We start from the raw sequence: 16,320 nt of genomic DNA, 5'->3' as shown, positions 1-16,320 counted from the left end.
TTTTGTGTTCTGAGGTGAACATAATATAATGATTGCATTTGCATTTTCAAGTATTGATCATGGTAGCATCTTTCGCAGCACACCTGTGAAATTCTTACTTTGGAAAAATTGCTTTGCGACGTGAGGAGACTCCATTCCAGTTTAGTTGTCTGAGGGTGGCCTTATAGGGTAGTGGTTTAGAACACAGACAGACTTTGGGGTCAGGCAGAACCAGGCTTAAATCCCAGTTTTGTCACACCAGCTGTGTGAACCTGGATGCATAAATTAACCTTTCTTAACATCAGTTTTCTCATTGGTGAAATGGACTTGATGGTAATACCTACTTTCAGGACTGTTTCGTGATTAAATGAGGTAATGCATACAAAGCACTTAGCACTGAAACATGTGTTCAATAATGTTGCCATTGGTTTGTGACGTTGTGTGGCTGATGGAATTGTCATAACATGACTAGCGAAAATGTTAGACCTAGTTGTCTCTGACTTGTGGACAAAAGGGGATGATACCTAAGCCCATGAAGGGAAATGGTTGATAGTTTGGGAGAGAAGAGATAGCCCAGAGGAGGTTCTTTACATATGTAGACTTGGATTTATTTGTCCTGCACCATCAGAGCGGACATTTTTTCTTGTAAAGGAAGGAGGAAAGAAGAGACTGTCCCAGGATGCTTCATTGCAAACGAAACTGAGGGTTCTAGGATTTTCAGTCTCAACGCCCATCTCAGGGCCCTGCACATGGAAGTTCCTAGGGACTTGGCGTTTATTTGAAAGACACCATATTTGACAATATTTTATTTTTTTCATAGGCAAATTTTCCATTTTCTTATTTTCAAAAACTACCTAAATTGTTATTACTTCAGCAAACCTGGCCTCATTTGGGAGGACCAAATTCTCTGGTGATTTTGATTCACACTCTTTTTCCTTAAGTCTCAGAGGAGTCAGTCAAAGAAGCTCGTTATTCCATGGATTCTTAATCTTGGGAGTGTCATAGATTACTTGGAAAATTTGATGAAGTTTAAGTACTCTTTTCCCAGAAAAAAATGCAAACATATAACCATAAACACAATTTTTTTGTATAGTTATAAGGACTCCCACATTCTCCTAAAGCCCACCCATGGGACTTTGGATTAAGCACCTTTGATATTTTCTAACTTCAGGTATCAAGAAGGAAATAGTCCCTATAATCCATGACTTTGAGTCTGTTGACTTCCGGGAACCATCATATCTTTCAAAGTAGAGTGGGCATCTTGGTTAAAAGTGGCACATCGGTGCCATGATTTTTGACTCTAGGACTGACACAAGACTGAAGGGGAGACAGATAGGAAGTAACAGCCTAGAAGACAGTAAGGTGAGCAAGGTAGAATACTTGGCCCATGGACACAGACTAACAATAAGAAAAGAGAGACTGTATCTTCTTCAAAGAGTGGATGGCTGATGCTTGAATCCAAGATTGGGTACAATGTTTGTGTCTCAGTTGAGTTGCTAATTACACTTATGGTGGAGGACTCTGTGAAAGCATTGGTTGTTTTGCTAAGATATCTTATTGGGTTCATTAATACCACAAGAAAAAAAAACGACGAGAACTCTGTGAAAGAGATGGAAATTCTTCATAGAGAATCTTGGGAAATGAGCTCTGAGGGTGATTAAGCTGTATGTCTGAGGTTACAGAATGGAAGAGGCAAAACCAAGAGCAGAGTATTTTTATGTATTCTTTTGAATATGTATTCCACTAGCAGAGAGGGCAATTCTGATGGGTGGGATGACTTTTTTAAAGATAGGTCTTTATTTCTTGAGAAAGAAGGGAAATTGTTCGAGGGACACCTCTGTAAGAGATGCAGAAAACAAGTCTGGAGTCTGCTGAGTAAGACGAATTCCATTTCCCTGTGAAACTAGATATTACCTCTTAATTTATATTTTCAAGTTTAAGAATTATTGCTTCCTGGTCTTTGTAAAATACTTCCCAGTCATTTCTCTTAGTGTCCTGTTTTAAATAGTATCACTTCAGATATTCAGGTGTGTGGAGTAAAAATATGTTATTGTGAATACATTTTTTTTTTCCTGCCTAAAATTGGCCTACCCTTACCTAAGGGGATGGGCTCATGGGATTTTGCCAGGAAAGGTGAAAATAGAGTCAGGCCTGTGGTCCTGATGCATGCCTTGCTGTTTGTCCCCCTCACTTAGCTTGGGGGAGTCCTTAGACCATCACACAAGAGGTCTGTACCCTCAGGAATGGCGTCAGCCACTTACCGCTGGGCACCATGAGCCAGTTTTAGAAGACTGAGCTTTTTCTTCCTAGTTGGCACCCAAGTTCAAACATATGCAGATGGTCCATATGTAGATCTTTGTGGAATTTGTATACACCCCCAAATGCATCTACTTCTCTAAAACTCTTTTTTTCTAAACCATACACCTAAATTCCACCTATAGCTCTTTCAGAGAGAGGAAAGCAGCCACTTGCAAAGACCCACTGTTTTTTTTTTAATTTTTTTTTTGCATTTATTTATTTTTAAGAAACAGAGTGAGACAAAGCATGAGCGGGGGAGGGGCAGAGAGAGAAGGAGACACAGAATCTGAAGCAGGCTCCAGGCTCTGAGCAAGCAGTCAGCACAGAGCCTGATGCGGGGCTTGAACCCACGAACCGTGAGATCATGACCTGAGCCGAAGTCACCGACTGAGCCACCCAGGTACCCCAGACCCACTGTTTTTTATGACAACGCTAAAGCTCCCAGAACAATACCTCATAGAATTTCCGCAGCAAACCTCCAGGTAGCACTTTAGAACACCCTTGGGTCCCCTATTTTAATTTTATCACAATGGAGTTCTGAGAATTTATTTTATGTTTAGACCAAAGAGAGATACTCTGTGTTGTTTCTGGCCCATGCTGATGTAGCAGTTTTGAAAGCTTGAGGATCCAAATGCTATGGGAGGCCTGGGATTCATTTCTCCTCCGTAGGGAAAAGCTTCATCATTGCTCTTGCCCAGCATTGCACGCCCTGACCCTTTATAGCTACCAGAGCCACATCTCTTCATCATGTGTAGTCTGGAAGGGGGCAGGGGAAAGGAAGATGGTGAGATCACAATGCCAAGAGAGATGCAATATTTGGGACATGAAAAGATTTGTTTTATGTTGTTGTCTCCAGTGGAAAGCCATGTTATCCATAAGACAGAGAAATTATCAAAAGAAAGAGACTCTTTTAAGCAAAATGATTCCCCATATACCCCATGGGGTGACTACGCATGGATTTAAGAAAATTTTTGTTTTTAAAAATTGGTGTAAGGCATAGAGAAATCTAGAGATCAATTACACTAAATAACAGCCTATGGGTAGGAGTCTATGGGCTCTGTATCTTCCGGATTCTTTTTATTTTTCTCTGGCCAGTGGGCTAGGTAGAACTCTGTATGGAGTGGAGAGCACTGTGTTAGGCTCCAGTATTCACCACGTCTATTCTCTTGGCTTTATCTGTCTCTTAGTTGCTCCTACAGTGTCCTCTTCCTCCTCCTAGAGGTTCATACTTTAGTTCTGTGCCATCAGATCCTCCTCTTCCTCCTCCTAGAGGTTCATACTTTAGTTCTGTGCCATCAGATCCTGCCTCCATAGGATCCCACTTAGCACATGTGCATGTACAACCTGAAAATACCCTGTGGGTGAACTATTAACTAGGCCGAGGCAAAAAATGCTGCCCTCTTTTCTCTCTGCACAGTTGCTTCTGAGACACATTGATGGTTCCTCAAACTATCCCCAGGATCCAGCAACCAGGCACTTCGAGCGGGAGGCAGCTCGAGAACATTTGCTCTCTCTCCTTCCCTGTTTTGTTCCACAGTCCCCCACTCTTGCTCCTTGGACCACACTCCCTAGTAAATAGGGTGATCCCAAGTCCTGGTTGTGCCTGGTGGCACCTGTTTAAATTGTTGTCACGATATAATTATTAACAACAATTTCTCCAAAGAATATGTATGAAAGGCCAACAGGTACATTAGAAGGTGCTGAATATCACTAGTCTTTAGGGAAATGCAAATCAAAATCACAATGGGCTCTCACCTCGCGTCTGCTAGAATGGCCATCAACAAACAGACAAGAGATAGCAAATGCTTGCATGGATGTGGAGAAAAGGGAACCTTTGTGCACTGTTGGTGGGAATGTAAATTGATATAGTCACCAGGAAAAACAATATGGAGAATCCTCGAAAAATTAAAAATAGAGCTACCATATGATCTAGCAATTGCACTTCTGGGAATATATCCAAAGGAAATGAAAACACTAACTTGAGAAGATATCTGCACCCCCATGTTCATAGCAGCATTATTTACAATAGCCAAGACATGGAAACATCCTAAGTGTCCATTGATAAATGAGTGGATAAAGAAGCTGTGATATCTATATCATCCATATCTATATCTATATCTCCCTATATCATCTATATCTATATCTATATTGTGATATAGATATATTGTGATATAGCTATATCACAACACATACATAATGGTATAGGTATATATGATATGTGGTATATATATGTATATATGTTATATATAAATATAAAATGAAATATTATTCAGCCATAAAAAACAAACAACGCCTACCATTTGTGAAAACATAGATGCACCTTGAAGGTGTTACGCTAAGTGAAAGACAAATATTACATTATCTCACTCACATGTGGAATGAAACCAAGAAAGTAAGCAAGAAAGAAAGAAGGAAAGAAATCAAACTCAGAGAAATAGAGATCAGACTTATGGTTGTCAGAGGCAAAGAGTGGGGGGGGGGAGTGAGGAAATTGGAGGAAGGTGGTCAAAAAGTACAAACTTCCAGTTATGGGATATGAAGGACTGTGGATATAATATACAACATGATGACTATAGCCAATACTGCTGTATGATATATAGGAAAGACGTTAGAGTAAATCATATGAATGCTCATCACAAAACAATTTTTCTTTTTTTTCCTTCTTTTCTTTTTATTGTATCTATATGAGAAGATGGATGTTAGCTGAGCCTGCTGTGGTAATCATTTTACAATATATGTAAATCAAACCTTAAACTTGTACAATGATGTATATCAGTTGTTTCTCAATATACCTGAAAACATAGCTTCTCCTATTACTCTCACAATTGTCCCTCTTAGATGATCAGTTATGATATCTGATTATGATCATGACGATGTTATTATCTGCTCTATATTTGAACTTCATAAAATTTTAGGCAGGTAAAATCTACCCAGGTAAAATGGATCCAGATTGTGACTGATTACAAGATGTGTAATAAAGAGAAGGGGTTGAATGCTGACCAGGAGCCAGGCAGGCCCCGTGGTAGGCACTCGGGGTGAACAAAACAAATATCCCTGCCGGGTGCTTACATGCCAGTAAGTGGAAATATGCAACAATAAATGTAATAAATGATTATACTATATAGAAGGTTTAAAAGATAGTATGGAGGGTGGGAACAGGAAAACAAAGAAATTTGGGGTGATGAAAGAGTTGGTTGCAATTTCTAATAGGATGGACAGAGTAGGTTTCATTGAGAAGGTGACATTTGAGCCAAGTCTTAAAGGAGATGAGGGAGGTAGGCTTACAGTGTTGTGGGGGGAGTCAGTCCAAGTACAGAGAGCAGCTCCTACAAAGCCTCTCTGGCATGTTCAAGAAACAAAGAGGTCAGCATGGCTGGACTTGAATGAGCAAGGAGGATGTAGTAATAAAGAGGTCCCAAAGATTAGGAAAGTCAATCCCTGAACAAGTCATTTTCTGCTATCAGACTAAGGCCTTGTGTGGATTGGCCCAAACCTGGATTTTTAAACCAGTTAATGGCAAGAGAGATCAGAACATCATGATCCCACTTTAGGCTTATGTGTCTCAGAACCTGCCCTTGGATCTGAGTTGAGCGCCCAAACCACATTATTACTATTCACCTGGGAAAGGCAGAATGGATGCTGTAATTCAACCACAATTTCCTCTGCTGTTTAAAGGAAAGATTCCCAGGGCCCCTGGGTAGATCAGTCGGTTGAGCGTCCAACTCTTGGTTTAAGCTCAGCTCATGATCTCACGGTTCATGGATTCAAGCTCCACGTTGGGCTCCATGCGGCTGGTACAGAGCCTGACTGGGATTCTCTCCCTCCCTCTCTCTCTGCCCCTCTCCCCTTCTCCCCCTCTCAAATAAATACATAAATACATAAAAACTTTTTTTTTTTTTAAAAAAGAAAGAGTCCCTGGATAGTCTCTAAAGTCTGAATCCTTTTTTTGGCCAAACAGCTTCTCTGTGTTTTACTATTATACCACTGGTGGTCAGCAAAGAGTTTTTAAGCACAGAAACTGGAAGAAAAGGAAAAGGGCACAGATGAGGTGTGTGGTTGGGAAGATAGACAAGGAAGAACTTCTCCTAGTAGAGAACTGTTTCTGAGAAGGCTGTTGACACCCTCGCCTGGGAGGAGCGAGGCTTAGGTGAGACCCTGCAGGGACGCCTGCGACCCAGCTCCATGAGCTCCCCAAGTTCTTCCCAGTATTTATCTTCTTGTTACCTGGGAACTAAGGGTGGTGGTTCAGAGGAATTACAGAAGCCAGCTTTATGCCTGCTGGCCCCCTGTTGCCTCCAGGTTCACTGCTTTCCTTTAGATTTCAGCTGGAATGAATAGACTCATAAAATGTGAGAGTTTAAGAGATGGTCTAATGCTAATCCACCATCCAAAATTTCATATGGGAAATCTGAGGGAAGGGCAGTGACTTGCCCAAATGTACACTCTTGAGGTCTCCTTTTCCACCCTCTCAATCCAGCATGGTGTCGACAGTAACACTAAACTAGCTGTTATTCAATTTCTTAAAAGTTGTCTATAACTCTAGATTTTCTGGACTCTGGTTATAAATGTCAAGAATAAAGTTATTTATATGATGACAGATGACTCCTGTAGACAGAAAGAATCATCTAAGGCTCAAGTCATCCAGGTTGATTAGGCGGTTATTATCTACTTAGAAGTCAGACGGAGGACGTGAGAAAGTATAGTACATACACCACTATGAACACCTACCCCCAGGAATGAAAATAAATAAAGGTGAAATTCTACCTTAAGTAACCTCATAACAGCAATGCATGCTAGATTTTGAGATGGAACATGGGTTTTCGGTGTCACATCTGCTATTTCTGTGTGACTTTGAGCCAGGGTACTTGATCTCTCAACAACTGCAATGTACTCCTCTATAGCTAGGGACAGCAGGAATAATCTCAGAGTTTTTGTGAAAATTAAGTAGATATGAAAGCACTTTGTAACCTTGAAAACTCCTCAGAAATGAAAGATACTATTGTTTCCAAGTGTAGACTGATAGCTCATTGCTCTGATGGAGGTGGAAACATGAGATGGTTCTCATTGACTTAGGCTGGAGACAAATTATTGTAAATCGTTCATTATTGCAAACTTTGAGTCTGATAACATAATTTACAAAGTAATCCTTGTGGTTCAAAGCCTTTGGGGTGATAAGCTTCTCTGTAAGGCTTGCAACTCCCTCCCTGACAGGTGTCGTGATGTGGTCCTACCTTTCCTACCTCAAGATCCATTGGGAAAACCTGGATGTAGACTCTGATTAAGGCTGGGTGGTGAAGAAGGAACAGAACTTTTGCCCATGAGACAGAACACATACTGGATGTTGGGAGGTTGGAGGGTGGTCTGGTCAACAGCAAAGTTTCATTTGGTTGGGACAGAGAAACTGCTGTCTCACAACTAAAAGGCTTGGCCACCATTTCTATAGAAGCCTAGAAGCTGGTCTCTCGGAAAACTTTCTTTATTCTTGGAAGCGGTGTGCCTATGGCTTAAGAGTATAGCCTCTGGAATCGGATTACTTGGATTCTAATCCCAACCCTATACAGGGTGAGTGGTGTAACTTTGTATAAGTTACTAAATACCTCCAATATTTAGTTTTCTCATCTGTAAAATGGGGATAATAATAGTCCTAAGGTGTATTTTGAGGATTAACTGAAATAATTCATTAAAGGGGCCTAGGCCAGTACCTGGCCTGTAGCAGATAAACTGTCAATGTCCCTTTCAAACCCATTCAAGTAGGTTCCTTCTCTACCTAAACAATAGATATGAGTACAGATATTTTAAAACCATAAGTATTATTCCTTTTTGTATTTGAATACTTAGTGTTAAAATAAAGATTAACCCTAAAGCTAAATTTTTAAATTTCTCCTTTAACAGCAAAAGAAAAATATTAAATAAGAAGACTACTTTTTAAAAAACAGATGAAGTTAGCTCAGCATGGCTTTTTTTTTTCTAAATCAACACTTGATTGAGTTATGAATACTATCTTATGCCTCTGTTTCACCTTCTGTTAATCTTAGTTGTGAAGTCCCAGTTTGGAGAACATAGACCTGATTTTCTGAGAATTTTAGCTGAGCCACACCATCTCTCCCACTAAACCTCCTGAGGGCCCCAATAGGCTGATCAGAGGGGAATCCAGACTAAGAGCCTTTCCAGAAGAGGGACATTGTGTGTCCTTCAAGAAAACCAACATCAGCCCTAATTAGAGGGGTTTACAACAAGAGCCAACCCCAGGGCTGAGGGCACTGTATCCTGGGATTTCGGTCCCTCCTTCTCCCAGAGCTAGGATTCTAGAGGTTAAGACTCAAAATCTCTCCCTTTCACCCTAACAGGCCTCTCAGCCTGTGAACCACATGTGTATATAATCTGCATACCTTCCCCACATACCATGGGATGCTCCTCGTGTGCTAGCACTTTCTATGTGAAGATAATCCGCCAAAAATGCCAGTGTGTCTTCATCCCTATTAGCATGTTGGTAACGAGGAAACTGGGTTTGGGACTACACTAGGTAGCTAGATATCATCTTCAGAGCCTCATTTTCAAAGAGTGGGAGAATCTTACCAACATTCTCTAATCAACTCATGTGAATAAAAGAAGCAATAAAAGATGGTTTCTGTGTCTAAGTTGGCTAATCAAGATTGTTTTTTACTTCACAGGCAAAGACAGAATAGGAGAATGACAATAAGTTGAAGTTTTCATGAAAAAAAAGAAAGAAAAAAGAGGTGAACCTTCAGGAATCTTGGATGATAAGGGTAAAAGGGAAAACATTTGTACCCTGCAAGGATTTGTATCCCCATGAGAATCAGAGGACAGCGCATTAGCCTGGCACATTCCCAGAGGGCCACCATGTCCCCTTTTCCTGAACCATAGTAAGCTCTGCTCTGGGGAGTAATTCACATCGTTGCCCTTCCTTATGGAGCTAGTGACTCAGAGACATTGCTTGCCGTGAGGAATTATTAAACACAGCTCTGCTCAAATTCTGGGAAAGCAAAGTGAGACTTGAATGACACCAGCAGCCTTTTCCAGGGAGGAACGGTGACTAGGGCAATTTTCACCCCCCGCCCCTGCCACCTGTGAGCCCCAGTGAGAAAGTATAGGGAGTCATCCTGCATATATTTTAACACACCACTTTGCCACATTTCTCTGTGATATGCAATGCTCTTAAGTATCTGAGGTTTCCATCATGAAGCCCAAACCGTCATCCCTTCTTTGGTTTTGTAACTCCTTAAGCTAATGTTACTGAGAAGCTTCTAATGAATTCATGGATTTTTAAAAAATGTTTATTTATTTATTTTTGAGAGGTGAGGAGGGGCAGAGAGAGGGAGAGAGAGAATTCCAAGCAGGCTCTGTGCTGCCAGCATGGAGTCCGATGTGGGGCTCCAATCCATGAACCGTGAGATCATGACTTGAGCTGAAATCGAGAGTTGGGGGCTGAACTGACTGGGCCACCCAGGTGCTCCTAATGAATCATGATTAAGGTCTCTTTTCTTTGAGGGCAAAGTGGGTTTAATGTGGTGTTGCTTCTCTTTGAATTAATCATCTTCAAACACAGTTGGTCTCCCAGCTTCCATCCTTCTTTGGAATATTTATTGCCCAACCCACAGAAAACTAGTGATGAAGGAAGTTCCCCCACAGATTCTAGGAGCACAGAGCAATATTTGGAGGAATGAGACTTCCCAACTCCTACTTTAGCCAAGAGCTACTCAAGCCTCTGTGTCATCACCCAACAAGATTTTTGTTGCAACAGATGGAGATGTAATCAGACCTAGCATTGGTCACACCATGGATCACTGGCCTTTTCCAGAGTTTTTGGTCATTCCCTTAAAATTAGAGTTGTGGAAATCACACCTTTGTTATCCCTGCCCAATGGTATGTTCTGAGTTGCAGTTTCTACTGTGCCCTGTTCTAAGGAGAGCATGCACCAGCCACAAGGACAGGGGAGAAAGAGCTATTTGTTGAGTACATTATTGCTAGTATTATTACATCTCACTATATATAAAATGAACAGCTAACATCATTTTTGAAGTTTATTTGCCCTAGGTACTGTGCTAACGGCTTTTATTACACACTTGAACTTATTTAATCCTTGTAGAGGATTTTGATGAAACCCTGTAAGAAAGGCAGAGGTAGTTTTATTATTCCTACTTTTATAAACAAGGAAAATTATTTTTAAAGTATTTAAGAAACTTACACAAGCTCCCTCAGGTATTATGTGGTGGATCCAGTGTAACCCATGCTTTCTGTATCCAAGCTTATAATCACTATAAGTCTTGGTTCATTCAACCAAGCAGAAGCCACTCTAGGTCATTTGAGCAGGAAGAGATTTACTACAGGGAATTAGAGACTTATAAAATTTGGAAAGCAAAGGTCAGGAAGGCCACTCCTGATTTTCAGAAAATCTAGATGGGCCAGAATTGCAGGAATTGCTCATGATTTCAGCTTCCTGTAGCACAAAATGGTTGATTCTTAGGAGGATGCCTGAAGCTGCCAGCCCAACTCTGGCACTGGCTAATGCCAGTGCACTAGCCATTGCCCGAGAATGTTTTCTCTTCTCATTCACTCACTAAATCTCATAGGTGTGACTCTCACCCACAGAATCTAATCTGGGACCCTGCAAAACAAAGAATTCTGAAGCCTATAGTTCCCAGCTTTCTCTCCTACGATGGTGGAGAGAGTGTAGAAGGAACTGGGGATGGTACTGGGTTGGCTACAATCTGTTCTTACCACTGCTTTCTACTGCCTTCCACTAAAATAAACTTTTGCATGGTTGTGAACATCCATTCCTCCACCCTTTCCTCTGGCAAATAGTCATTGGACACCTGCAGGTGGTAGACATAGGGATTCGAGGGTTTCAAGAGCTGAAGTTCCTGACCTCATGTGCTCATCGCACCACCCACTATTCTTATTTGGATGAGTGAAAGCTTTTTTTGCTGTATCATCTTTCATCATAGACCTCACTTTGTTTTGTCAAAGGCACCAATAGTAGATGAGTAAATACGTGTATTTCCCTTGTTAGGGTTTTTGGTGTTAGTGCCTGAGATTGTTCAGTGTTTTTTCTATTTACCATTAAATTAGAGGTTGTGACATCTACATTAGACCCCTCATCTGTCACATGCGTTATTCCCACAGGGCCTTCAAGGTCCCGAATTCTGGAAGACCAAACGGTCAAGCCGTAGATTTGGCTGGTGGACTAGAACGTGTGTAACAGAAGAAGGAGCACTGTGGGAAAGGGTAGGGGATAAGTGAGAAGTAGAAGGAAAAGGAGAAGGGAGAAAGATTAAAAGAGGACCATCTGTCATGGGAAATGGGTGCAGTAATGCCCCAAATGGCTTTAGGTTGACCATAAAAATGGAAGCAATAAATTCTATCCCCTTAATATGTTTCCACTCCGTCCCTTTCTCTTCCCCTGATACCACCATTCATTGTCCCCATCTCAGGTTATTCCAACAGCCTCCTTATTTGCTTCCATGTCTCCAACCTCACTCCCCCAGTACAGTCTCCTTTAAAGAATCTTACAAAAAAGGGAAATATCATTATTTTGCCTACTCTCCCTCCCTCTTCAAGCCTATTCACAATCTATTCATGTTGACAGAAGCTTTTAATGGGGGAAAGCTTATAAGTTTAACTTTTACAAGGCATGTGTAAAATTGTTTTTACATGGATAAAATGGTGGCCCAGAGAAGTTTTATAATCTTTGTGAAGTTTCCCAGTAGGTACTACCTCCTGAGCATAATTTAGTACGGAGACACTAGTCCTCTGTTAATTCACCAATCCTTGCTACCTGTCAGGTAAAAGAATGGCAGCGTTCTCTAATCTGTGAGTCACATTGATTGGGTTAAAATTTATTGGAGGTACTTATTGTCCTGGCCAGTCTTTAAAATCCAGAAGATAAAAAAAAAATCTGATCCAATTAAAAGGATGCTTCCCTTCTACTGTGAGAAATTAGCATCTTTTCTTTGTTCCAATTTTCCAGGAAGTTTTACAATAGATTTCAGCCCTGGGCCAGTTTATGGCTCTCTTGGTACTTAATTGATTTTAACTGGAGATAGGTCATGCTCAGAAATTCTTCCTCTCTAGGCAAAGAGTTAATAAGGATCCATCCTTTCTGTCTCAACTCTGATACAATTTATTCCATATGTGGTAAAAATTAAAAGATACAGAAAAAAACAATACAATATTGTTCCTTACCAAATTTACAGCACTAGATGTATGGATGGATAGATAGATATAGATAGATGATAGATAGATAGATAGATAGATAGATAGATACCTTAATCCCCAAAGATCCCTATATTTTTCCCATTTTAATCTATTTTAGTATAAAATTGCTATCTAGTTAGTATATCCAGTCTAATTTTTTCCTTTCTGTATTCAATGACATCTCTTTTCTCCCCCAGTAGAAGTAACCAATATAAGAAATAGATTTTAAGGTGAATTTTTCCAATTTATTTTTATTTATTTGTTTGTTTATTTAAGAGAGAGAGAGAGAGAGAAAATCTTAAGTAGGCTACCTGCTCAGCATGGAGCCCAATGTGGGGCTGGATTCCATGACCTGAACCAAAATCAAGAGTTGGACATTCAACCAACTGAGACACTCAGGCACACTTCAGGTGAATTTTTAAGGTGAATTTTACTCATCTTATTTTCCATCTGTAGTTGAATGTGAATGTAATATTTTATTTTATTTTATTTTTTATTAAACATTTTTTAATGTTTATTTTTGAGAGAGAGAAAGAGAGTGAGAAGAGAGCCCGTGAACATGAGTGGAGGAAGGGCAGAGAGCGAGGGAGACACAGAATCTGAAGCAGGCTCCAGGGTCCCAGCAGTCAGCACAGAGACCAACATGGAGCTCGAACCCATGAACCACAAGATCATGAACTGAGCTGAAATCAGACGATCACCTGACTGAGCCACCCAGACGCCCCATGAATGGATTATTTTAAATGAAGTTCCAAACTATTTCAAGGTGGATTACTACTGTCAAATGACTTGTTTTCACGCAGCAATCATAAGTTAGTGCCTCTTCCATCTGAGCACTGTTGGGTACCTCTTTCTCCCTTTAGAAGTGATTGTTAATATATAACAACAGCCCCATCTACTATTCTAATGAAGTTGTCAGGCATTTCATCAGATGCTATGGGGGAAAGATAAAACCAAGGTTGAATTTGTCTGCCCAGCAGTAGAATGGGTTCCAGAAACAGATTTGACTGTAAATGCTTCATAGAATCATTACATTACAGGGACACTACGAGTAAGAAATTTTTGTCAAATGAGTCTATACTATCAAAGCAATTTGTATCTTGAGGCCTTGCCCATTTGTGTTGCTATGCAAAGGGCTCCTGCACGACCTACTTGATATAAGGAGGAATGAAGGAGCAGTCCTGAAACTCTGACTATAGTCCAGAAGTTTGAATTCCTGGGCTAATAGCAGGAGTGAAATACATCCCCAAATTCCTCAAGAAAATGTTTTGGATTTTTTTTTTTATTTTTTTATTTAAAAAAATTTTTTTTTTTCAACGTTTATTTATTTTGGGGACAGAGAGAGACAGAGCATGAATGGGCAAGGGGCAGAGAGAGAGGGAGACACAGATTCGGAAACAGGCTCCAGGCTCTGAGCCATTAGCCCAGAGCCCGACGCAGGGCTTGAACTCACGGACCGCGAGATCATGACCTGGCTGAAGTCGGACGCTTAACCGACTGCGCCACCCAGGCGCCCCTGTTTTGGATTTTTTTAATGTGCGTGTTAGCATTATCATTTAGGCTTTAAAAATATATTCCTTCTCCTAGTTTCTCTTCTATAGCGGTTCCTTTTACATCTCCATTATAGATTTGACAAAAATGCCGTCGGGTTAGGAAAGAAATGAAGGCACCTGGGGGAGGTGGACAGGGAAAGGGTCGTAGAGTCAATGAGGGCAAGTCCCACTTGAAATACTATTGAAATCAGGGTACTGGAAGGAATAAGCAGGAAAGATAGGAATAGGAGGCTGGAAACTGAGATTTACAGAGAGGTGGCAGATACTGATAATGTTAGACTGTGACCACGGAGTGAGTGACTGAGATGGGAGAGAGGTCAAAGTCATTGGAGAGAGAGGTCAGAATATCACTATTATCCCCCTGAATATAAAAATGTCCGAGAATTAAGACTGAGGCGGTGTGAGAGGTGACCGCAAGATTGGGACTAACACCTCTGAGGAAAGAACGGGATGACCAAGGTGACTACGGTGACAGGTGACTGCAACAAGTGAGGATTCTGGTCTGTGTGTCTGATGGCAAGAGCCTCAGAGGAGCTGAGGGCTTAAAGGCAGGTGAGAGGGTCAGGTGTTCGTGAGGAAATGAAGTGCCTCAGCTTTCGGTCCATGTGGAGGCAGAGTGTCAGAAAAATACCTGACACTTGTTATGGCTGCAGGGGAGGCAGTGCCTTCAGGGTATGGCCAGGTTTCAGTTAGAAGAAGAAAGTTAGAAGGACCAGTACGAGGAGAGGTTAAGGATAAAGGGGACTGGGGTGTGTTCCGGAGAATGCACTAGAAGGGTTTAGGAAGAGATGAGGGAGGGAGTCCGGTTAGGGGATATACGGAGGTAGAGAGCAGGAGGATGGTGTGCCTTCCTGTACGGTGCGCGGTGATGCTTGCCCACGTTAGCGCGACAGCAGAGCCGGGCCCACCGTTCAGGGCTGAGGGCCCGTGGCCTTGACATCTCACCTTCTGTGCACTCAGAAATCGTCGTGTAGCTCTGCTGGTTGCCCTGACACAGGATCTTTGGGTCCATCTAGAGCTGGGGGAGCAGAAGAGAGATGGGGGAGACAGAAGGGGGCTGGCCCAGGGCACTCCTGTCCCAGCAGGGTCACTACAGCCCCTCCACTCGCTTATTCATTCAGTAAACCCTCTTGACCTCTCACCGTGCTCCTGTATGATGTAGGTGTCAGACTGTGCCAGATCCCTGCCGTCAGGGTTCTCATGGTGAGACTTGCAAATACGTGATCTAATGCAATAGGGGAGAGGTAAAGAGTTTGGTTTAATTTAATAATTTAGTTTAGCGTTTGTGTGTGTGTGTTTTATGTACTAACAGAACATACACAGAATTGTTTAAAAGGCAATTGGTATATGGATCTGGAGCTCAGTGGGAAACACAGGATAGAAATACAGGTCTGTAAGTTTGGAGGGCTTGTGGGAGGTGTCCAACAAGTGATAAATACCACCCTTCTTCTTCACTTGAGTTCCGAATCAACCAGAAAATAAAAGGGGAGAAAGGTAAAAATCAGAGTGGAGAATGTGGCTCACACCTGTAGAGGAGAAGCATCTACAATGCCGGATGCTGGAATTAGACAGTTCTCCACCCAGTGACAGGTGAACTCTCAGGGGCTACTACTGCTAGGCCAGGCCTTGGCCATGAAGCTTATGTGCTGGGTGCAGTGATGGCACACAGTGCTGAGACAACAAGGGACGTGGTGAGCCAAGCATAACTATTTATATTTATAACTGTCTTGGCCTACCAAGGGTTCAAGGAAGTGAGAAGAGGGGAAGGGACCAGGAGGGATTCACTTGTGGGGACATTTCCACAGGGAAGGAGTTGTCAGGAGTGGGAAGAAGCATCTTCCCTTCCCCTCCTCCCTTAATGAAATCAGACAAATAGAGGGCACAGACTGAGGAGAAGGTGCCAGAGCAGGAACTCAGGGGCACTAGAAACCAGGAAATGGTGAGTTGCGATGGCAAGAGAAAGAAGTCTCTCATTGAAATGACTAAACCTGGCCCTGCCTGTCCTTTAATGTGATGATATTATGTTAATACAATTTTATTTTTTAATGCATGACTCTCAGTGTTTTCAAGTGTTTCCTATACATTTCCTTTTGATTAATACTCAGCACTTAGAAAACCAGAAGATAAGAAGTACTTCACTGCTGTCTTGTTGAGGAGGCCACTGGAATCCAGAGAACTCAAATAACTTAATCAAAATCACTCAGTCAGGAGAAAGCTCAGGCCTGAACCCTGGATTCTGACAACAGACCCACAGACAGCACTCTCTCTAGGCACA

This window comes from Prionailurus bengalensis, chromosome B2 (genome assembly GCF_016509475.1).
Source record: "Prionailurus bengalensis isolate Pbe53 chromosome B2, Fcat_Pben_1.1_paternal_pri, whole genome shotgun sequence".
NCBI classification, from domain to species: Eukaryota; Metazoa; Chordata; class Mammalia; order Carnivora; family Felidae; genus Prionailurus; species Prionailurus bengalensis.
The sequence above is the reverse complement of the archived record's forward strand: the minus strand, read 5'-3'. Positions refer to the sequence as shown.